Source organism: Armigeres subalbatus, chromosome 1 (genome assembly GCF_024139115.2).
Source record: "Armigeres subalbatus isolate Guangzhou_Male chromosome 1, GZ_Asu_2, whole genome shotgun sequence".
In the NCBI taxonomy this organism is placed as follows: domain Eukaryota; kingdom Metazoa; phylum Arthropoda; class Insecta; order Diptera; family Culicidae; genus Armigeres; species Armigeres subalbatus.
Window position 1 is genome coordinate 249,982,416 of NC_085139.1, and position 22,688 is coordinate 250,005,103.

The 22,688-nt window shown below is 42.4% G+C and overlaps 1 protein-coding gene across 9 annotated transcripts in view; it reads left to right on the forward strand.

Annotated features, from left to right (window-relative positions):
* The first annotated feature begins 10,339 nt into the window (after nt 1–10,339).
* LOC134206545 (uncharacterized) overlaps nt 10,340–22,688 on the forward strand; it is a 37,816-nt gene continuing 25,467 nt past the window's right edge. For 4 of the 9 annotated variants that reach the window (XM_062682271.1, XM_062682273.1, XM_062682277.1 and 1 more), the window contains exon 1: nt 10,340–10,508. The gene's annotated coding sequence lies outside the window, so the exon portion shown is untranslated. Of the gene's footprint in view, nt 10,620–22,688 lie in introns of all 9 variants that reach the window. The other 5 variants (XM_062682278.1, XM_062682276.1, XM_062682279.1 and 2 more) reach the window with 5 other exon arrangements.

The window sequence follows — 22,688 nt, forward strand, 5'->3', positions numbered from 1 at the left end:
TTAAGCACTAACAGTGAATTTTCTTGAAAGCTTCAGCCGATTTTGTATTTCTCAAATCTATCTTTTGATATTTTTTGCTCATCTTGACTCACTGCGCAGAAATTCATATTAATCTTCCGCTATAACATATATTGAAGTACGGTTGACTCATTCTTTCATAAAAAATACGGCTCCAAGTTTGTGTTTCAAAAAACAAAATATTTAGTTTTTACAAAGTAGTTATCACATATAATGCCACCATGAAAATGATCAACCACCACTACAATACTTACATTTTATTCAATAAATTTCGACGATAGCAGTAAATTTTGATTCTATGTTAAATATATTCGAAAAAGACTGGAAATAAAAAAAATGTGTTTTTATCTTCTTTCAAGAGGCTCGGGAGCCTCCTTCCAAGAGGCTCGGCAACCTCCTTTTAAGAGGCTCGGAAGCCTCCTTCCAAGAGGCTCGGAAGCCTCCTTTCAAGAGGCTCGGATGGCTCCTTCCAAGAGGCTCGGAAGCCTCCTTTCAAGAGGCTCGGAAGCCTCCTTTCAAGAGGCTCGGCAGCCTCCTTTCAAGAGGCTCGGAAGCTTCCTTTCAAGAGGCTCGGCAGCCTCCTTTCAAGAGGCTCGGCAGCCTCCTTTCAAGAGGCTCGGCAGCCTCCTTTCAAGAGGCTCGGAAGCCTCCTTTCAAGAGGCTCGGAAGCCTCCTTTCAAGAGGCTCGGAAGCCTCCTTTCAAGAGCTCAGAAGCCTCCTTTCAAGAGGCTCAGGAAGCCTCCTTTCAAGAGCTCAGGAAGCCTCCTTTCAAGAGGCTCAGAAGCCTCCTTTCAAGAGGCTCAGAAGCCTCCTTTCAAAGAGCTCAGAAGCCTCCTTCAAGAGGCTCGGAAGCCTCCTTTCAAGAGCTCAGCCTCCTTTCAAGAGGCTCAGAAGCCTCCTTTCAAGAGGCTCGGAAGCCTCCTTTCAAGAGGCTCAGAAGCCTCCTTTCAAGAGGCTCAGAGCCTCCTTTCAAGAGGCTCAGAAGCCTCCTTTCAAGAGCTCAGAAGCCTCCTTTCAAGAGGCTCAGAAGCCTCCTTTCAAGAGGCTCAGAAGCCTCCTTTCAAGAGCTCAGGAAGCCTCCTTTCAAGAGCTCAGGAAGCCTCCTTTCAAGAGGCTCAGCCTCCTTTCAAGAGGCTCAGAAGCCTCCTTTCAAGAGGCTGGAAGCCTCCTTTCAAGAGGCTCGGAAGCCTCCTTCAAGAGGCCTCAGCCTCCTTTCAAGAGGCTCAGAAGCCTCCTTTCAAGAGGCTCAGAGCCTCCTTTCAAGAGGCTCGGAAGCCTCCTTTCAAGAGGCTCAGAGCCTCCTTTCAAGAGGCTCAGAAGCCTCCTTTCAAGAGGCTCGGAAGCCTCCTTTCAAGAGGCTCAAAGCCTCCTTTCAAGAGGCTCAAGCCTCCTTTCAAGAGGCTCAGAAGCCTCCTTTCAAGAGGCTCAGAAGCCTCCTTTCAAGAGGCTCAAGCCTCCTTTCAAGAGGCTCAGAAGCCTCCTTTCAAGAGGCTCGGAAGCCTCCTTTCAAGAGGCTCAGAAGCCTCCTTTCAAGAGGCTCAGAAGCCTCCTTTCAAGAGGCTCAAGCCTCCTTTCAAGAGGCCTGGAAGCCTCCTTTCAAGAGGCTCAAGCCTCCTTTCAAGAGGCTCGGAAGCCTCCTTTCAAGAGGCTCGGAAGCCTCCTTTCAAGAGGCCTGGAAGCCTCCTTTCAAGAGGCTCAAGCCTCCTTTCAAGAGGCTCAAGCCTCCTTTCAAGAGGCCTGGAAGCCTCCTTTCAAGAGGCTCAGAGCCTCCTTTCAAGAGGCTCAAGCCTCCTTTCAAGAGGCTCAGAAGCCTCCTTTCAAGAGGCTCAGGAAGCCTCCTTTCAAGAGGCTCAAGCCTCCTTTCAAGAGGCTCAGAAGCCTCCTTTCAAGGGGCTCAAGCCTCCTTTCAAGGGGCTCAGAAGCCTCCTTTCAAGAGGCTCAGAAGCCTCCTTTCAAGAGGCTCAGAGCCTCCTTTCAAGAGGCTCAAGCCTCCTTTCAAGAGGCTCAGGAAGCCTCCTTTCAAGAGGCTCGGAAGCCTCCTTTCAAGAGGCTCGGAAGCCTCCTTTCAAGAGGCTCAAGCCTCCTTTCAAGAGGCCTGGAAGCCTCCTTTCAAGAGGCTCAAGCCTCCTTTCAAGAGGCCTGGAAGCCTCCTTTCAAGAGGCTCAGAAGCCTCCTTTCAAGAGGCTCGGAAGCCTCCTTTCAAGAGGCTCAGAAGCCTCCTTTCAAGAGGCTCAAGCCTCCTTTCAAGAGGCTCGGAAGCCTCCTTTCAAGAGGCTCAGGAAGCCTCCTTTCAAGAGGCTCAGAGCCTCCTTTCAGAGAGCTCAGGAAGCCTCCTTTCAAGAGGCTCAGAAGCCTCCTTTCAAGAGGCTCAAGCCTCCTTTCAAGAGGCTCAAGCCTCCTTTCAAGAGCTCAAGCCTCCTTTCAAGAGGCTCAGAAGCCTCCTTTCAAGAGGCTCAGAAGCCTCCTTTCAAGAGGCTCAGAAGCCTCCTTCAAGAGGCTCAGAGCCTCCTTTCAAGAGGCTCAGAGCCTCCTTTCAAGAGGCTCAGGCCTCCCTTTCAAGAGGCTCGGAAGCCTCCTTTCAAGAGGCTCAGAAGCCTCCTTTCAAGAGGCTCGGAAGCCTCCTTTCAAGAGGCTCAGAAGCCTCCTTTCAAGAGGCTCAGAAGCCTCCTTTCAAGAGGCTCGGAAGCCTCCTTTCAAGAGGCTCAGAAGCCTCCTTTCAAGAGGCCTGGAAGCCTCCTTTCAAGAGGCTCAAAGCCTCCTTTCAAGAGGCCTCAAGCCTCCTTTCAAGAGGCCTGGAAAGCCTCCTTTCAAGAGGCTCGAAGCCTCCTTTCAAGAGGCCTGGAAGCCTCCTTCAAGAGGCTCAGAAGCCTCCTTTCAAGAGGCTCAGAAGCCTCCTTTCAAGAGGCTCAGGAAGCCTCCTTTCAAGAGGCTCAGAAGCCTCCTTTCAAGAGGCTCAGAAGCCTCCTTTCAAGAGGCTCAGAGCCTCCTTTCAAGAGGCTCGGAAGCCTCCTTTCAAGAGGCTCAGGCCTCCTTTCAAGAGGCTTGGAAGCCTCCTTTCAAGAGGCTCAGAAGCCTCCTTTCAAGAGGCTCAGGAAGCCTCCTTTCAAGAGGCTCAAGCCTCCTTTCAAGAGGCTCAGGAAGCCTCCTTTCAAGAGGCCTGGAAGCCTCCTTTCAAGAGGTTCAGGAAGCCTCCTTTCAAGAGGCCTGGAAGCCTCCTTTCAAGAGGCTCAGGAAGCCTCCTTTCAAGAGGCTCAGGCCTCCTTTCAAGAGGCTCAAGCCTCCTTTCAAGAGGCTCAGAGCCTCCTTTCAAGAGGCTCGGAAGCCTCCTTTCAAGAGGCCTGGAAGCCTCCTTTCAAGAGGCTCAAGCCTCCTTTCAAGAGGCTCAGGAAGCCTCCTTTCAAGAGGCTCAGCAGCCTCCTTTCAAGAGGCTCAGCCTCCTTCAAGAGGCTCGGAAGCCTCCTTTCAAGAGGCTCAGAAGCCTCCTTTCAAGAGGCTCAGAAGCCTCCTTTCAAGAGGCTCAGAGCCTCCTTTCAAGAGGCTCGGAAGCCTCCTTTCAAGAAGCTCAGGAAGCCTCCTTTCAAGAGGCTCGGAAGCCTCCTTTCAAGAGGCTCAAGCCTCCTTTCAAGAGGCCTGGAAGCCTCCTTTCAAGAGGCCTCAGAAGCCTCCTTTCAAGAGGCTCAGAAGCCTCCTTTCAAGAGGCTCAAGCCTCCTTTCAAGAGGCCTGGAAGCCTCCTTTCAAGAGGCTCAGAAGCCTCCTTTCAAGAGGCTCAGGAAGCCTCCTTTCAAGAGGCTCAGAAGCCTCCTTTCAAGAGGCTCAGAAGCCTCCTTTCAAGAGGCTGGAAGCCTCCTTTCAAGAGGCCTGGAAGCCTCCTTTCAAGAGGCTGGAAGCCTCCTTTCAAGAGGCTCAGAAGCCTCCTTTCAAGAGGCTCGAAGCCTCCTTTCAAGAGGCTCAGAAGCCTCCTTTCTAGAGCTCAGAGCCTCCTTTTAAGAGGCTCGGAAGCCTCCTTTCAAGAGGCCTGGAAGCCTCCTTTCAAGAGGCTCAGGAAGCCTCCTTTCAAGAGGCTCAGAGCCTCCTTTCAAGAGGCTGGAAGCCTCCTTTCAAGAGGCTCAGAAGCCTCCTTTCAAGAGGCCTGGAAGCCTTCTTTCAAGAGGCTGGAAGCCTCCTTTCAAGAGGCCTCGGAAGCCTCCTTTCAAGAGGCTCAGAGTCCCTTTTCAAGAGGCTCAGGAAGCCTCCTTTCAAGAGGCTCAGGCCTCCTTTCAAGAGGCTCAGAAGCCTCCTTTCAAGAGGCTGGAAGCCTCCTTTCAAGTGCCCGGGAAGCCTCCTTTCAAGAGGCTCGGAAGCCTCCTTTCAAGAGGCTCGGAAGCCTCCTTTCAAGAGGCTCGGAAGCCTCCTTTCAAGAGGCTCGGAAGCCTTCTTTCAAGAGGCTCGGAAGCGTCCTTTCAAGAGGCTCGGAAGCCTCCTTTCAAGAGGCTCGGCAGCCTTCTTTCAAGAGGCTCGGAAGCCTCCTTTCAAGAGGCTCGGAAGCCTCCTTTCAAGAGGCTCGGAGCCTTTCATCGGTTTTTCTTACTGAGGATCAAATTTACAAAATATTTCAAGCTTGTATAGAGAAAATATCACGAATAAAGCCAAAACGACAATTTAAAAGCGAGTGTTCGGAATATGAGTCATGTTCGTAATTTGATTTAAATCCTCAGATCATAGATTACATAGATAGGAAATCTATCGCAATTCGCCACATTAAGAAAAATAAAGCATCGACGAAAAGAAATTGAGCAATGCAGTTACGTCCCTATGAGTCTAAGTGCGAGAATTGCTTTGATTTTCAAGTCTCGCAACGCCCGTGTTCTTTCACATCATTGCTGGAGCTCCATCAGTTATTAGGCCATCAGTTTTCGAAGAAGAGTTTATGCTCCTTCATACAGGTCTTAACAGCTTTCCTCAGGTTTATACCTGTGGAAGTCGTTTCATTCATTGAGGTCAAATCTGCTAATTCCTCTGTAATTTGAAGATGATCATCAATTCCCCTTATGAAGACAGCTACATATGCCTTGTTTTTACATTCAGTATTTTCATCGATTGTGAGCAAGTACCGTTCTGGCTCAACTCATACTCCGAACACTGATGTTTTGGCACCCTAGAACTAAAAATTCCATCGGTTATCAGTTCTGATGATCAAGATTATAAAAGGATTCAAGATCTTATGGAAAGAATTACACGAATAAAGCCAAAATGGCCATTTCAAAGCGAGTGTTCGGTATATGAGCCATGTAGCAATTTGACGGTAGATTCAGCAGGTGGATTTTTCACGAAACGTAGTTTTCAAGTCTCCTGTGAGAACTCTAACTCTTCGCCATGCCTTACGACAAACTAATACTACTGAATGAGGCTTTTTCTTTAGAGCACACACTTAAAATTAGAAATTTTACGATTGCCGAGAATTCAACATCTCGGCAATGATTTCGACGAATCTCGGTTTCGGGGTTTCGGTTAACTTTACCGAGTCATGTCAACTTTGTCGAATTTAGGGAAAGCTATGACGAAATTCCGGTAAAAGAATAACTTTTTCGGGAAAAAATATTACCGAGATCTCGGTTGTTGGAATCTCGGCGAAAATTTTGCTGAAGTCGGCAAAATAATTTAGGTGTGCACAAACTAATATATAAACTAATATAATAATATAAACTATCAATAACAGTCGATATGCATTCCCTAACAAGTTCTCCGTCCTGGAAAGGAGCTTCTCGAGCCAGATAGAAAAGCTTTCGGGCCGGTTATGGAGTGGTTTTTCTTGCACGCCGCGGGTCACAAAAAATGGAGCCAAGGGCCGCATCCGGCCCGCGGACCGTACGTTGGGCAACCCTGTCCTAACTCGCAGATGCCGTGGGGAGGCGTCGTAAAACCATTAGACATAATCCCTTCTGCCCCCCTGCCAGAAGATCACCCCGCTGGAACCTTAAATAAGTCGTTTCGTTGTAGGTTGTCCATTATAGCCCCCAGATAATTCTTATGGATTTTATGCAACTCATTTGAGTGCTATAATGCTATAAAACTCATTGCTTAGCTATGAAAGAGTAGGCCATTTTCGAATACCACCTGTAAATAAATGGTACCTGACCTATTAATGTGGAATTGCAAAACATATGTTTCAATGGCGACTCATTTCAATTTCCTGTCTAACCGGTGAATCATCGGTCTGTTTAGAGCTTCATCTGAGATTTACGTTGGGCTGGTGCGCTTTGAGTAATGCAATAGATACATCAGAGCTTTATTTAGCAATATAAATTTGCTTTTTGTAAAGATTGCCAAAGTCCAATTGGCAACAAGCGAATGTGACGGTTGACATTTGTGCGATAAAGATCCATCATGCCGGCGCTTGGACGCTGACTCTGTGAGTTTTGGGACACCACTTTTTAAGATAATATATGAGCAATTAGTATTAAAATAAACTTCGTTATCAAAGTTGAATAATAACACATCATTTACTTTACACACATCCATTACCGCCGTTTATCGCGATCGACAACCTTGTGAACATGTCAGTGGCTACCATGTCCATTTATCAGCTCACAGCACGTGCATTGGCGAAGTGAATCTTTTAAGTATGCATCAATGGATATTGATTTCAACGAAGGTACATAAAACCTGACACTTCCGTATCACGGACAGGTTGTGCCTTATGTTACAATTCCGTTGAGCGTAAGTGCACCACTCACTCCATCCGTTCTGAGATTGTGTCCACAGTACTTGATATTGGCGAAAAATCATCCACCCGCGCTTTCATTGAACGTATTGATTTGAACCCATAAACCATTTCAAGTGGTCCGTCCATACGAAGCCATTATCGAAATGAAGTGATATCAACAGTGCCTGAGTTTATCAGCCACCATTATTGCTCGACCAACACATCGACACATTGATGAACGGAATGGTTTCATTTTCTTTGTTGGAGAGTAAAGTTAGCAATAAAAACCTCCGTCATTCAATTCATTGTCCAATCTGTTTATTGTGGGTCTATTACAGATATGTTGCAATTCTAAATACCTATCGTATGAGTTAGTCTTATTATGACCGATTTTCGAAGATTATGATTGTGTGAGCCTGTTTCTATATACACATAGTTTGAATTAAACGATTCCTAGGATCCGGGATTCAGCCATGTTCAAAGGGTTCCGTCCCTAATATCCTAATAATACTGCTTCCCACTGTTACCGACCAATCGGAACCAATTTAATTAAACCCACGTTATGGAAGTCAAGTGGCAATAGATAGTTAGCTTTGATGGATAGGAGCTTTGTAACGATGTAATTAAATTTAAAATTCTCCGTGTAATATCCCTTGCTACGTCCGCGATAGGAATGAGTACGTCTCACATCTTAAAAACAAATTGTAACCTATATATATCTAGGATAGGATGTGACAACTCAATTGAGACTGCCTTGTTGTTTTTTAGTCGGTTGCTCTGACGAGGTAGTCGCCGGTGCAGCCAAAATAATTTGGTACAAAATCTTCCGAATATCATATATCAAAACTTGATGTTTTTCTTTCCGTTCCATCCATTATTTATGTAAGAGAAGCAAAAGACTAACAAAGAAAAGTTTTTGCTAATGAAAATATGACTTTGAGATCGAAAATGACAGAAAGGTGAATCATAATGCTTAAAATCAACAGTTTTAAACCATTACAACCCTTGGGAATAATTTATATGGCGTTTGCAGTTCAATATAAATTTATTTTTTACCAAAAAACTGGAACACAAACATTTACGTATTTTGCTTAATATCAATTTTACAAACCTGCAACACGGCCAAACTAACAACATGCTGCCCTACGAAAAACGCGCCGCCACCAATCGAAGTAATCGATTGTCATTTTCAACCAATCAGCCACCGGTACGATTGTGACAGCAAATCGGTACGATTTTTACTGACTACTTGGCACATCCTATCCTAGATATATATCTACGAGAGTGGCAACCTTACCTTCAGTGACAGTTCCGGTAATAAGGGAGGTAAGGAGGAGAAAAAAGAGAGAGAAGAGAAGAAGGAAAGATTGAGGAATGAAGAAAACGGGAGAGCTGACTTGGAGGAAAACGAAAAAAGGCAGAAATTGTCTGATCCTCGACGGTTACGGTGTTCGATCCGAATGATATTAAAAAAGAAAAGAGAAGTGGTTCACAAGTTTGGAAGCTAACAAGTTTGGAAGGAGTGTGATTGCCAGAATCCTCGGCGAACCGGGAGAGTGTTCCGGTGAAGAGAAAACCGGTTGTTGAAAGGGACGGTCCTCGAGAAAGCCGGGCACTACCGCGTGAGAGTTTCCATTCGTCGGGATTGGCCAGTTGGCGAAGAAGGCGGAACTCGACAAAGCCGGGAAGAAAAGCGTGGTAGTGTCCCTTCGGTGGAGATTGCCAGTTGGCGAAGAAGACGGAATTTCCAAACGCCGGCCAGGAACCGTAGTGGAGCGGATGTCATCAGCCACCATTCTCTAAAAGCCGTCATTGGGAAGGTCGGCGAGCTCAGTACCGGTGGTCAGTGAGTAACGCTATCGCTGAATCACACGCCACGAGGGTACGGTGACGAACGTTTTGGCGGTGAGGGCGACGGTGAGGTCCGAGGGCATGCCCCGCTTGCCGCCGCTCAACATCCTATGAGTCACCACCCCGTCTGCGGGCGCTGAGACGTCGACCAAGGTTCAACAAGCTCCGAAAACCAACATCCCCCCGCAAATCAAGAGCAGAACACCCTGTTACGAACCACCAAGGAACTCGGAACAGCCGATCGTCATCCATGATCCAGAGGGACTACCCGAAGTCCGACTGCCCACGACGGAGTGCTTCAAGTTGCGATTGTGGATCAGATGTGTGAAGCAGACCGTTGGGCAAGTAACCAATTTGTTCCTCTCCTTCTCTCTCAATATGCACGTGCACGGCCGCAACGATTCTTTTTTTTTCTGACTATGGATTACTTTATAAATAAATATGTTTAAGCCTAATTTCTTGTATTGTACCGTTTAATCTTTTTATGACCGCCTTGATTTCCCTTTCAGTGGGTCAGCCTATCTTTTGTATTGTCTACCTCAGTTTCGTTGGGTAAGGTAAGTGTGTTCACCCGAAGCAAGCAGTCGCCGACCCTGAGAATCCCATAATAGGAGGTGAGCTAGTTAGGGGCGTGCGGACGTCCACTGCCCAGGCGTAGGGACGTCACTGGCAGTATCACCACAGATCCTACAGAAATTCTTAGAATTCCCGCAGGATCTCTCAGAAATCCCGGCACGGATTGTCAGTCAGAATTTTCAACATTTTTGGCAGAATTTCTGAGATTTCCTGGCTGAAATTTCCAGAAACCTAACAGGAGTTCACGAAGATACCGATAGGAATTCTCTGCACTCCCTGCAGAAGTTCTTAGAAACCTTGTCAGGAAGTACCAGCATTGTCGGCACGAATTCTCCAAAATCTCGCATGAATTCTTTGAATTCTCGCAGGAAATCCTAGAATTTTGGTAGAAATTTCCAGAATTTCCAAAATTTCTGGCAGGGTTCCCAGAAATCACAGTAGGTGTTCCCTGTAGGAATTTCCGGAACTCGTATTCAAATTCTCAGCAGTAATTTTTTTCAGTCATGGAAAAATTCTCAGAATTCTGCAGTTCAATGTTTCATTTGTCATGATGAAAACAAGAAACTCAACCGCTTGCGGCTTGCTCCAGTCGAATAAAAAATCGCTTGTTGTACACAATACCGACGGGACTGCGTGCTTGACCCAGGACAATGCAAGTCCCGAAAGGTGGAGATAGCCAAATACCATTTAATCCGTGATAATTAGGCAGAAACAATTGCTAACATTGTGTTCGTTATTAGTAAATGGAAAATCAATACTCAGACCCTTTCAACATCTGCCGGTGCGGTGCGACGTCCGTTATCGGAAAAGGGAAACCATTTAACCCACATGTCACCGGCTTTATCGATGCATTTCAACAGCTTCTAAACGTATACGGTTTTTGCGTTTCAGGGACAATCGGAAATTGATCCATTTTCGGGCGGTGGGAAGCGAACGTTCCGAGTGATGCATGAACAAGTGTTCCATCTAATGGACGGGAATGGCGTTCGATTTCAGCCTTATCCTACGTGAGCTTGTCGAGTGAGTATTTTTTTTTTCTTTCCACCGATGTTACACGATAAGGGACTATCGCTCACGCAGGTTGTTTTCGATAAGGAACATCACCGGATCGAACTTTGAGAACGAGCAGATATGAGCTGTACTATGGGTGAGGCCGTCGTCGCCGTGTACTCCGTGTGTTGTGTTATTGGCACCTACGAGCTTTGGAAAGAAAAAAAAAGTGGAAAATCAGATCGGTCAGGAATTCGATGCCTTGGTCGGTCGTTACGTATCACGTCAGTCAATCGGAAGCCACGACGATGGAAAGGTGCCTCTAGGAAAGAGGCCCACCGGTTCTGAGAGTTTTACTCGAGTTTCGTTTTGTGTGTTGAGGAATACAAAGTGGGTTAATCGGTTACATTAGTGAAAGTGCGCCAAAGTACATTATTGGATTAAATCGCACTGCAGACTTCATCGAGGAGACTATTATCAGTGTTGGGCTGACTCATATTGGTATCTCAGGACTGAATGTTGTGGTGATGCGAATATTAGATCGTGGCGATGTGAAGATTCAATGACGAAAGTGTGATAGAGTGCAACGTTTACCAAATATTGTCATCAATATATTCCAACTCAACATATTTTTAAAAGCCTTATAGAGCAAATATTGTTTTTGAAATCGTGGAGTACAAGATTGCCATTTGGGCACGATATTAAGTCATAGCTTTGAAATTTAATTTTGCCTGTTATTACTGTTATTACTTACTTTGGAAAACGGCACGATATAAGCAATTGTCGCTGTTCTCATTCAAAATTTCCATTTAATAAATCAATATTAACAACAAACAAATACAAAATTTCCAATAATTTTTTTTTCATAATACACACAAATAATTAAGTTTCCATAAAAAATACAGAAAGCAATAAAATTGATAAAATTTTCCATGAACTTTATACCCGAGCAGGAGCGACGACCTCGATAACAGAAATTGGTATGATTTAGCCTTGCATAAGAGGTAAAATACCAAAAACTAATCCAGCTTTTTACGCTAGCTATAATTTTAATAAGGGGTGATGCGATTATGACAGATACTGTGTACAGTTTTCATAATAGTATCAAAGTAGCCTGATTTGAAATTTGTTTGGTTTTTTACCTGTCATAAATTTTCGATAAATGTTTCCAAATCACGGTAAATTGATTTCACTGCTTTGTAATAAACAATTATTTATTTTAGATGATTTGGAAGCAATATTCTGGGAATTTTAGTTCAAGAAACAAGCACGCATGAGCCCCCAGATGCAGACACATATAAGCTCTTGAATGATGGTATGAAACCACCGGTAGCTTTTGGCATAGGTACGAAAGAGCTCCTTTCTCTTCAGGATATTTGGAAAATAAAAACTTTAGAAAGAAATATTTGTATCAAATGCTGAACTGTGAGGAAAATTCGTTGAATATAAGTGACGGTACGCAACATTAAAAAAACCTCTGTGATCGTGGAACGGTAAGATAGCTTCAACGGAAAACAAGTTTCTTGGCGGCCGAAATGTAGCCTGTTAAGGGACGGAAACGGTGAGAAATGGCTTCTGGTTAGCAGTGGCCAATTGTTTTGATTTTTGACTATAAGGATACCGATCGACGACCACAGGGATGATGATATCGATAGATGCTGTGGACCTGTATAGCGAACATGGTTGGCACCGTTCAAATGCTTTTCGAGGGCAGGAGAATTGACTTCGAGGGCGGGAATTGACTTCGTACCAAATAGTCTTGGCCAACGGTCGTAAACATGGGTACACTGAAGTTTTTTTACGCGGTTTTTTGCGCGTTTTTTTACGCGGTTATTTTTATGCGGTACCGACGTGAAAAACCGCGTTATTTCAAAAAACGACGTAAAATAAAACCGCGTTATTTCAAAAACGACGTAAAAAACCTATTGGGGACTTAGAAAATTTTATATGTTGGTGCCTACTGGGGACTCAGAAGATTTTTTATGCCGGTGCCTACTGGGGACTTATAACGGACGGGGCTTCTTCCTATTTGTTTGCTAGGTGTTGTTTGTAGGTCATAGTAAGCTAGTATGGATCGTGATATGGTACATGGTTTTTGTGATATGAAACCAGGAATGTCTTCCGATCTATGCTCAAACCACAGACAAACAGACATAACACTCGTGAAATTCTCATCGTTCACTGATTTACCGGTCAATTTAAATAATCATTAGTTGGTCAATTGATCACTCGTGGCGCGCGCATCGGATTTGCTCGAGTTTGACGTTTGCTCACTAACGCCATCTGGTGCGTGATTTGCCCAACTTAGTGAAAACTACAGATGTCGTTAGTGTGTATACGACGATGAATTTGATGAGTGAATGTTCAATGTGTTACGTCTGTTTGTCTGTGCTCAAACTCTTCCAAGAATCTCCTGAAATAAGGCCTTGAGATCTATGAAATAAGGCTTTAAGATCTATAAAGATCTGTCCTCTTGTTTCAAATATGGTGCATGCTCTGTGTGGTTCATAGAATAGATTGTGTTCAAAGCCTAAGTTATTGATCATCCAAAAAAAATCCCAAAGCAAGGCCTTTAGATCTACACGCGTAACCAAAGATCTATCCGCCTGTTTCAAATACGGTGCATGCTCTGTGTGACTCATAGAAAAGATTGTGTTCAAAGCATAAGTTCTTGGTCATCCAGAAAACTTCCGAAGTAAGGTTTTGAGATCTACACGCGTAACCAAAGATCTATCCGCCTGCTTCAAATATGGTGCATGCTCTGTGTGGTTCATAGGATAGATTGTGTTCAAAGCATAAGTTATTGATCATCCAAAAAATCCTGAAGCAAGGCCTTTAGATCTACACGCGTAACCAAAGATCCGTCCGCCTGTTTCAAATATGGTGCATGCTCTGTGTGGTTCATAGAATAGATTGTGTTCAGAGCCTAAGTTATTGGTCATCCAAAAAAATCCCGAAGCAAGGCCTTTAGATCTACACGCGTAACCAAAGATCTGTCCGCCTGTTTCAAATATGGTACAAGCTCTGCGTGACTCATAGAATAGATTGTGTTCAAAGCATAAGTTATTGATCATCCAAAAAAATCCCGAAGCAAGGCCTTTAGATCTACACGCGTAACCAAAGATCTGTCCGCATGTTTCAAATATGGTACATGCTCTGCGTGACTCATAGAATAGATTGTGTTCAAAGCATAAGTTATTGGTCATCCAAAAAAATTCCGAAGTAAGGCCTTTAGATCTATACGCGTAACCAAAGATCTATCCGCCTGTTTCAAATATGGTGCATGCTCTGTGTGGTTCATAGAATAGATTGTGTTCAAAGCCTAAGTTAGTATTCATCCAAAAAAATCCCGAAGCAAGGCCTTTAGATCTACACGCGTAATTAAAGATCTGTCCGCCTGTTTCAAATATGGTACATGCTCTGCGTGACTCATAGAATAGATTGTGTTCAAAGCATAAGTTATTGATCATCAAAAAAAAATCCCGAAGCAAGGCCTTTAGATCTACACGCATAACCAAAGATCCGTCCGCCTGTTTCAAATATGGTACATGCTCTGTGTAACTCATAGAATAAATTGTGTTCAAAGCTCAAGTTATTGGTCATCCAAAAAAAATCCCGAAGCAAGGCCTTTAGATCTACACGCGTAACCAAAGATCTGTACGCATGTTTCAAATATGGTACATGCTCTGCATGACTCATAGAATAGATTGTGTTCAAAGCATAAGTTATTGGTCATCCAAAAAGATTCCGAAGTAAGGCCTTTAGATCTATACGCGTAACCAAAGATCTATTAGCCTGTTTCAAATATGGTACATGCTCTGTGTGACTCCTAGAATAGATTGTGTTCAAAGCCTAAGTTATTGGTCATCCAAAAAAATCGCGAAGCAAGGCCTTTAGATCTACACGCGTAACCAAAGATCTGTCCGCCTGTTTCAAATACGGTACATGCTCTGTGTGACTCATAGAAAAGATTGTATTCAAAGCATAAGTTCTTGTTCATCCAAAAAACTTCCGAAGTAAGGCCTTTAGATCTACACGTGTAACCAAAGATTTAACCACCTGTTTCAAATATGCTACATGCTCTGCGTGACTCATAGGATAGATTGTAATCAAAGCATAAGTTCTTGGTCATTCAAGAGATCCTTGAAGTAAAGCCTTTAGATCTACATGCGTAACCAAAAATCGATCAGCCTGTTCTAAATATGGTGCATGCTCTTCGTGGTTCATAGAATAGACTGTGTTCAAAGCATAAGTTCTTCTTCTTCTTCTTTTTGGCATTACATCCCCACACTGGGACAGAGCCGCCTCGCAGCTTAGTGTTCATTAAGCACTTCCACAGTTATCAACTGCGAGATTTCTAAGCCAAGATACCATTTTTGCATTCGTATATCATGAGGCTAACACGATGATACTTTTATGCCCAGGGAAGTCGAGACAATTTCCAATCCGAAAATTGTTTAGACCGGCACCGGGAATCGAACCCAGCCACCCTCAGCATGGTCTTGCTTTGTAGCCGCGCGTCTTACCGCACGGCTAAGGAGGGCATAAGTTCTTGGTCATCCAAAAAAGTTCCAAAGTAAGCCCTTTACATCAACACGAGTAACCAAAGATCTATCGGCTTTTTTCAAATATGGTACATGATCTGTGTGGTTCATATAATAGACTGTGTACCTCGCCTTCTTGTCCCCATAGTGATGGGCGATATTCAAAGGCGCGATCTGGTGGTGACCGATTCATGAGAGAATGTGCAGGTTGAGGATCAAAGACCGGTTCTTCAGCTTAAGCATAATCACCGTTTAGCCTACACAACGGAATTCTGCCCATACCCTGAGGGAAGTTAAGGACTTATGCTTTGAACTCAATCTATTCTATGAGTCACGCAGAGCATGTACCATATTTGAAACAGGCTGATAGATCTTTGGTTACGCGTATAGATCTAAAGGCCTTACTTCGGATTTTTTTCGGATGACCCAGAACTTATGCTCTGAACACAATCTATTCTATGAGTCACACAGAGCATGTGCCATATTTGAAACAGGCGGACGGATCTTTGGTTACGCGTGTAGATCTAAAGGCCTTGCTTCGGAATTTTTTTGGATGACCAATAACTAACCCTAGCAGCACACATGTTCCATATAGGTTGCTGCAACTCATATGTGACCAGACTCAGTCACAATCAAGTTGCGGCAACCATTTTTGTCTGACTTGTGCTGCTCGGGAAGGCTTTGAACACAATCTATTCTATGAGTCACACAGAGCATGTATCATATTTGAAACAGGCGGACAAATCTTTGGTTACGCGTGTAGATCTAAAGGCCTTGCTTCGGGATTTTTTTTGGATGACCAATAACTTAGGCTTTGAACACAATCTGTTCTATGAGTCACACAGAGCATGTTCCATATTTGCAACCGGCGGACGGATCTTTGGTTACGCGTATAGATCTAAAACCTTACTTCGGATTTTTTTTTGGATTACCCAGAACTTATGCTCTGAATACAATCCATTCTATGAGTCACGTAGAGCATGTACCATATTTGAAACAGGCGGACGGATCTTTGGTTACGCGTATAGATCTAAAGGCCTTGCTTCGGGATTTATTTGGATGACCAATAACTTAGGCTTTGAACACAATCTATTCTATGAGTCACACAGAGCATGTACCATATTTGCAACCGGTGGATGGATCTTTGGTTACGCGTATAGATCCAAAGGCCTTGCTTCGGAATTTTTGTGGATGACCATGAACTTATACTTTGAACACAATCTATTCTATGAGTCACGTAGAGCATGTACCATATTTGAAACAGGCGGACAGATCTTTGGTTACGCGTGTAGATCTAAAGGCCTTGTTTCGGAATTTTTTTGGATGACCAAGAACTTATGATTTGAACACAATCTATTCTATGAGTCACACAGAGCATGTACCATATTTGAAACAGGCGGACTGATCTTTGGTTACGCGTGTAGATCTAAAGGCCTTACTTCGGGATTTTTTTGGATGACCAATAACTAAGGCTTTGAACACAATCTATTCTATGAGTCACACAGAGCAAGTACCATATTTGAAACAAGTGGACAGATCTTTGGTTACGCGTGTAGATCTAAAGGCCTTACTTCGGGATTTTTTTGGATGACCAATAACTTAGGCTTTGAACACAATCTGTTCTATGAGTCACACAGAGCATGTACCATATTTGCAACCGGCGGACGGATCTTTGGTTACGCGTATAGATCCAAAAACCTTACTTCGGAATTGTTTTTGGATGACCCAGAGCTTATGCTTTGAACACAATCTATTCTATGAGTCACGTAGAGCATGTACCATATTTGAAACAGGCGGACAAATCTTTGGTTACGCGTATAGATCCAAAAACCTTACTTCGGATTTTTTTGGATGACCCAGAACTTATGCTCTGAATACAATCTATTCTATGAGTCACGTAGAGCATGTACCATATTTGAAACAGGCGGACGGATCTTTGGTTACGCGTATAGATCTAAAGGCCTTGCTTCAGGATTTATTTGGATGACCAATAACTTAGGCTTTGAACACAATCTGTTCTATGAGTCACGTAGAGCATGTACCATATTTGAAACAGGCGGACAGATCTTTGGTTACGCGTGTAGATCTAAAGGCCTTGTTTCGGAATTTTTTTGGATGACCAAGAACTTAGGCTTTGAACACAATCTGTTCTATGAGTCACACAGAGCATGTACCATATTTGAAACAGGCGGACAGATCTTTATAGATCTCAAGGCCTTATTCCATAGATCTCAAGGCCTTATTTCAGGAGATTCTTGGATGAGCTTGAGCATAGAGCATGTACCATATTTGAAACAGGCGGACAGATCTTTGGTTACGCGTGTAGATCTAAAGGCCTTGTTTCGGAATTTTTTTTGGATGACCAAGAACTTAGGCTTTGAACACAATCTGTTCTATGAGTCACACAGAGCATGTACCATATTTGAAACAAGAGGACAGATCTTTATAGATCTCAAGGCCTTATTCCATAGATCTCAAGGCCTTATTTCAGGAGATTCTTGGATGAGCTTGAGCATAGATCGGAACACATTTTTGGTTTCATATCACAAAAACCATGTACCATATTACGCGTACTATGACCTACAAACAACACCAAGCAAACAAATAGGAAGAAGCCCCGTCCAATTTAAAATTTTCTAAGTCCCCAGTAGGCACCGGCATAAAAAAATCTTCTAAGTCCCCAGTAGGCACCAACATATAAAATTTTCTAAGTCCCCCAATAGGTTTTTTTTACGTCGTTTTTTTAAAATAGCGCGGTTTTTTTTACGTCGTTTTTTTGAAATAACGCGGTTTTTTTTTACGCGGTTTTTTTTTACGCGGTACATGGAGCGACGTAAAAAAAAACCTTAGTGTACTTTAGTGAGAGGGTGTCGTTTTGCCTAATATTTAGTGAGTAGCGGTATAGTAAACTATCTTTCCCATGCATTTTTTGGTTCAAATGGTCGAATGATTCAAATTGACTATTCTTTAAATATGTATGAAGTTTACACTTCAAAAGCAGTCGCCAATAGCACTCTTTCATTCCACGTAGACGAAAAAAAAGCTTTCACTAGGCCGGTGCTTCAGTTATTCTGAATTTGGTTTAACCGATTCAATACGGATGGGTCATATATGACCCAAGACGAAAATCAGCTGTCAAAAATCAGTTTTAAGAGATAGAGCCTTGCTTTCTTCAGCAAAAATGTTTATAATTAACTGTTCCATCCAGGAAAAATATTGCACAGGTCAGGTTACGGGCACTAGGATGATCTAGAGCATCCAAACTATCCTTGTGTTGTAATTTTGATGTTCTTAGGAATCAACACCATAATTTAACATATTCTGGTTGAATAATTAAAAGTGAAATGCTTTATGATAAAATTCTGTGCCTGTCCAGTGGTATAACAGATCTTTTTCAATATTTACGATACTCCAAACTGTCTTTGAGCTCAGATCTTAATATTCAAATCAATCAACATGAAGATCTTCGATGTCCCCACTAGTTTTATGAGTTGGAATAGCTCCACGGTACGTCATTACAACATTACAAACACAAAACAGAATTCGTTGAACATCTACGACACTCCAAAATGTCCTTGAGCTCAGATCTTAATATTCAAATCAATCAACAATGAAGATCTTCGATGTCCCCACTAGTTTTATGAGCTGGAATAGCTCCACGGTCAGGCTTGTAAAATGTCATCTGCATGTCATTTGACTAATTTGTTCATAACTTTCTTAGAACCCAAATTTATTCCATAATTTTGAATGTACTCATAACGCTTGAGTAGGGCTATATTTTTGTCCAAGGGTACATTGCTCTAAGTATAACATCTGAGGCTGGAGAGTGAAAACTCTCCAAAATGTCACGTGTCATTTGACATAATGTCATTTGAATGACATTTTGCCTCCCACGCCCCAGATTACATATTTACAGCAGTTTTGTTAGACAAAGTTGTAGGTCCATTTAAGCGCTATAAGTTCGTCATACAACATAAATTGATAGCTACCTTCTGAAAAAAGTTCTGGGAAAATTATACAAACGAATGCAAATGACATTTTACAACACTGTCCACGGTACGTCATTACAACATTACAAACACAATACAGAATACGTTGAACATCTACGACACTCCAAACTGTCCTTGAGCTCAGATCTTAATATTCAAATCAATCAACATGACGATCTTCGATGTCTCAACTATGTTTATGAGCTGGAATAGCTCCACGGGATTTCGTTGCACCATTATAGATATATGATAGATTTTGTTGAACATCTACGACACTCCAAACTGTCCATAAGTTCAATTCTTAATATTCAAATCTATCAACAAGAAGATCTACGATGGTATAGCATGAATTTACCGCCAAAAAACGTGTATGGCGAAGAATATCTAGGGAAGATCCATAAAGTACGTCAAGCAAAACAATTATCATTTTCAACACCCCTCTCCCCTTCGTCACACTTCTTGTAATGAACCGCTAGTTTTTTTTATTCGTCATGCTGCTCAGACTCCCCCGTCCCAGTAAGGACGCACTTTGTGAATGGTTACCAGTCTACTGAGTATTTTTTTCGATGAAGAAGATTATTATTGAGAAACGTAATCATTGATACACTGCTTCCAAAAAGTTTACCTCTAGTGTGCTGCATGTTTTAAGCAATGTACCAGAACTTAACGTGTTGATTCGAATCTAACATTCGAGCTAACATACAAGCTCGGGAACCTTTTGAATTACTCTGTTGATCTTGTACACCTTCAAGATCTTAACTTAAGAATGGTTTAGAGTACCTTAGATATTCTGAGAATGTTGATTTTTTTATATACTGATGTAATAATGTCCCATGGGGCTTAACCAACTAACACACAAGCTCGGAAACCTATGAATCACTCTGTTGGTCTTGAAGATCTCCAATATCTGAACTCAAGAATGATTTGGAGAACCGCAGGAACTCTGGGAATGTTGTGATTTGTATATACTGGTGTAATGATGTCCCAAGGGGTTGCTCCAACTAACACACAAGCTCAGGACCGTATGAATCACTCCATCGGTGTTGTAGACCTTCAATATATGAACTCAAGAATGGTTTGGAGTATCATAGCTATTCCAGAATTGTTTGGAGTACCGTAGTTATTCTGGGAATGTTGTATTTTGTATATACTGGTGTTATAATAGGCTTGATAGGCTTGGAGCCGCTATCCACCAGACGAATAAAACTGCAACGCTTATTTATCTTCGACGTAATCGAAGGGAACATCGACTGTTCTGAGATCCTTGGGCAGATACCATTTAATGTCCCCCACAGGCGGTTCCGGAACTCTAACTTACTGGCCGTTCCGTATCACCGTACGCATTACGGTTACAATAATCCGCTAGACTCCTGCATTCGGTCATTCAACTTTGTTTCTGATGTTTTCGATTTCAATATCTCCAAAAATGTTTTTAAAAACCGGATGAACAGAATTGTTTAGTTATAAGGTAGGTTATATTAGAAGATAAGTACAGTCTGTACGATGTAGTGTCGAAGACGGTGATGAATAAATAAATAATGTCCCATGGGGCTTCTCCAACTAAAACACAAGCTCGGAAACCTATGAATTACTCTGTGGATCTTGTAGACCTTCAAGATCTGAACTCAAGAATAGTTTGGAGTACCGTTGATGTTCTGGTAACACTGAAATTTGATAAAAATAGTTTAATTATGTCTCAAGTACCATTTACAACTTCAAAATAGCATTCAGGCCCCGTAAAACGCTTTGTTGTTTATGTAGATCATCAAGACCTGAACTCAAGGAAGGTTTGGAAGCCCTAGAAGATCTAAAAAAAATATTTTACCCCATATTTCAACTTTTTCATGGATATCATCCGTTTTTGAAGCAGTTTGTCCAAAATTTATGTTGAAACGAGACGAAAAAAAAATCCGTATTGAATCGGTTAAATAATATTCTTCAAAAAAAATCGTACCCTTTACGTTAACTTATTGGTGACAATTAATAAAAGTCTACGTTCAATAATTTTGGCAATTAAAAACCTAAATAATGAGGATCATTGGGCCTCTGATCGAGGTCAACATGGAACGTGGTCTTATGATGTGTATGACAAGAGATCGTGGTGTGATAGATATTGTACATCCCGCCACAAACCGATTACATTCGAAGGAAGCTCCTGTGCATATCTCCATATCTCTGAGGTTCGTCATTCCGGTCATTCCAGTCTACCAAGAAGTCAAACATTTTCATTTCACATTACCCCTAACGAGACCTTGCTAGACTGCTGAACAAACAAACACAAATCGTACAAATAAGGCTATTCTAGTCCGAATGACTGCATTCCATGACATCAACGGCCATCGGCAGCTCTTGACCTATCTGAAAGAGGTTCAAAATATATGAGACTCCAGTTGAAAATCAAAATCGATTACGAAAACATTTAATTATCTGACGTTTTCATGTATTCAATATTTTTTCCTCCAACAAACGCATACTTTGATCGAATTATAAAATTTATAGTGGACACAAGAGACGTCAGATAGGGGTGATTCAAAGTTTATAGTATGACCAGCGTAAAAAGCTGGATACCAAAAAATTATATGCAGAATACTTGAGGCATACCATGCTTAAGTATTTCAATACCAAACGAATAATGATTGGTTATGCATTTGGTATTAAAATTCAATTTAATAACTGAGTTTGTTATGGCTTAAGTATTGTGCATATTAGTTTTTGGTATTATTCCTCTGGTATTTTACCTCTTATCCAGGGCTAGTTCATAACAGAGTATGGTATCAATAACAGCATTAGGTATCATTGAGCCAATTTCTCCTGCTCGGGTAAACGCTTTCAAGCGTAAATCAGGAATGGTGCATCTGAACCTACTCACCCAATCTAATCATATTTTTTATTGCTTTTTATTATTTTTTCGTAAAATGTTTTTGAATTATTGTGTTTTTTTTTATTTTTGTAGAAAACTGTGGAAGCTGATATATCTCCACTGGCAAAAGGAAAATGGTTTGACTTGCTCATATGCCATCGCGTGCGGAAGGATTTTCTATCGACGAGTGCTGTCTCCAAATTTCTAATATGACATCAGCATTTAGTCAAATAGGATTTTTATTGCATAGTTCTGTTTTCTCATTGCGTCCGTCTCGTCGCAACCAACTTGGCTGCCTCGGAGAGAACAAAGCAGAGAAAGGCACTGCTGCTGTACCGTCGACCAATAACAGCTGAATTGAGCGATGGCATATGAGCAAATCAAACCACCTTCCTTTTGCCAGTGGAGATATATCAGCTTCCACACTGATATTCTTCCCTCCCCCTGCATACGGGAGCTTGGCAGAAGGAAGGTCGTGTGATATGTGCCATCACAAATATTGCCCTCCGCTCGCTTTCAAATCGACTTCTATAAAAACATTCTTCATGCCTGCCGTATCCTAACGGAACTATCAATTCTATACTTTCGCCTCTAATTCTATCATGAACATGTGCATCTAAGTTTGGAAGATGATAGGGACACGGCAGGTATTTTCGTCTGTTCGTCATAGTCTCGAAAACCAATAAAAGAGACGCTTTTTTTGTAAAACTCATACGTACCAAATCGTAAGCTTAGGAGAAACGTTCTGCTATAGTGGAGTTCTAGCAAATGTACGTTGCTTTCGTTGGTTTTAGCCCCTACGACGATGGACGGAAATACCTGCCGTGTCCCTATTAGCATTTCCATATCATTGTAAATCGTTTAACTTCACGTAGAAGTAACACACACAAAATCATTAATTTAGTGTATAAAGCTTCGTTATTTGAAGTTTTGTTAGAAAAGGCATCTGGTTTTGAAAAAAAAAACAAGCTTTTTGGAATTTGACAATATACTGTTTTCTTTCGGATCAGGGGAACTTTTGCACATCTGCAAACCACGGAGGTTTTTATTTCGGATTGACAAGCAGAATGATAGGGAGTGAGTGTTAGTAATGGGCCCCTTAACGACTGAAATTTATTTCAGTTGCTCCGCTAGAGCGAGCCTCTTGACAAACTGTAGTTCTGCTGCACCAGATGAC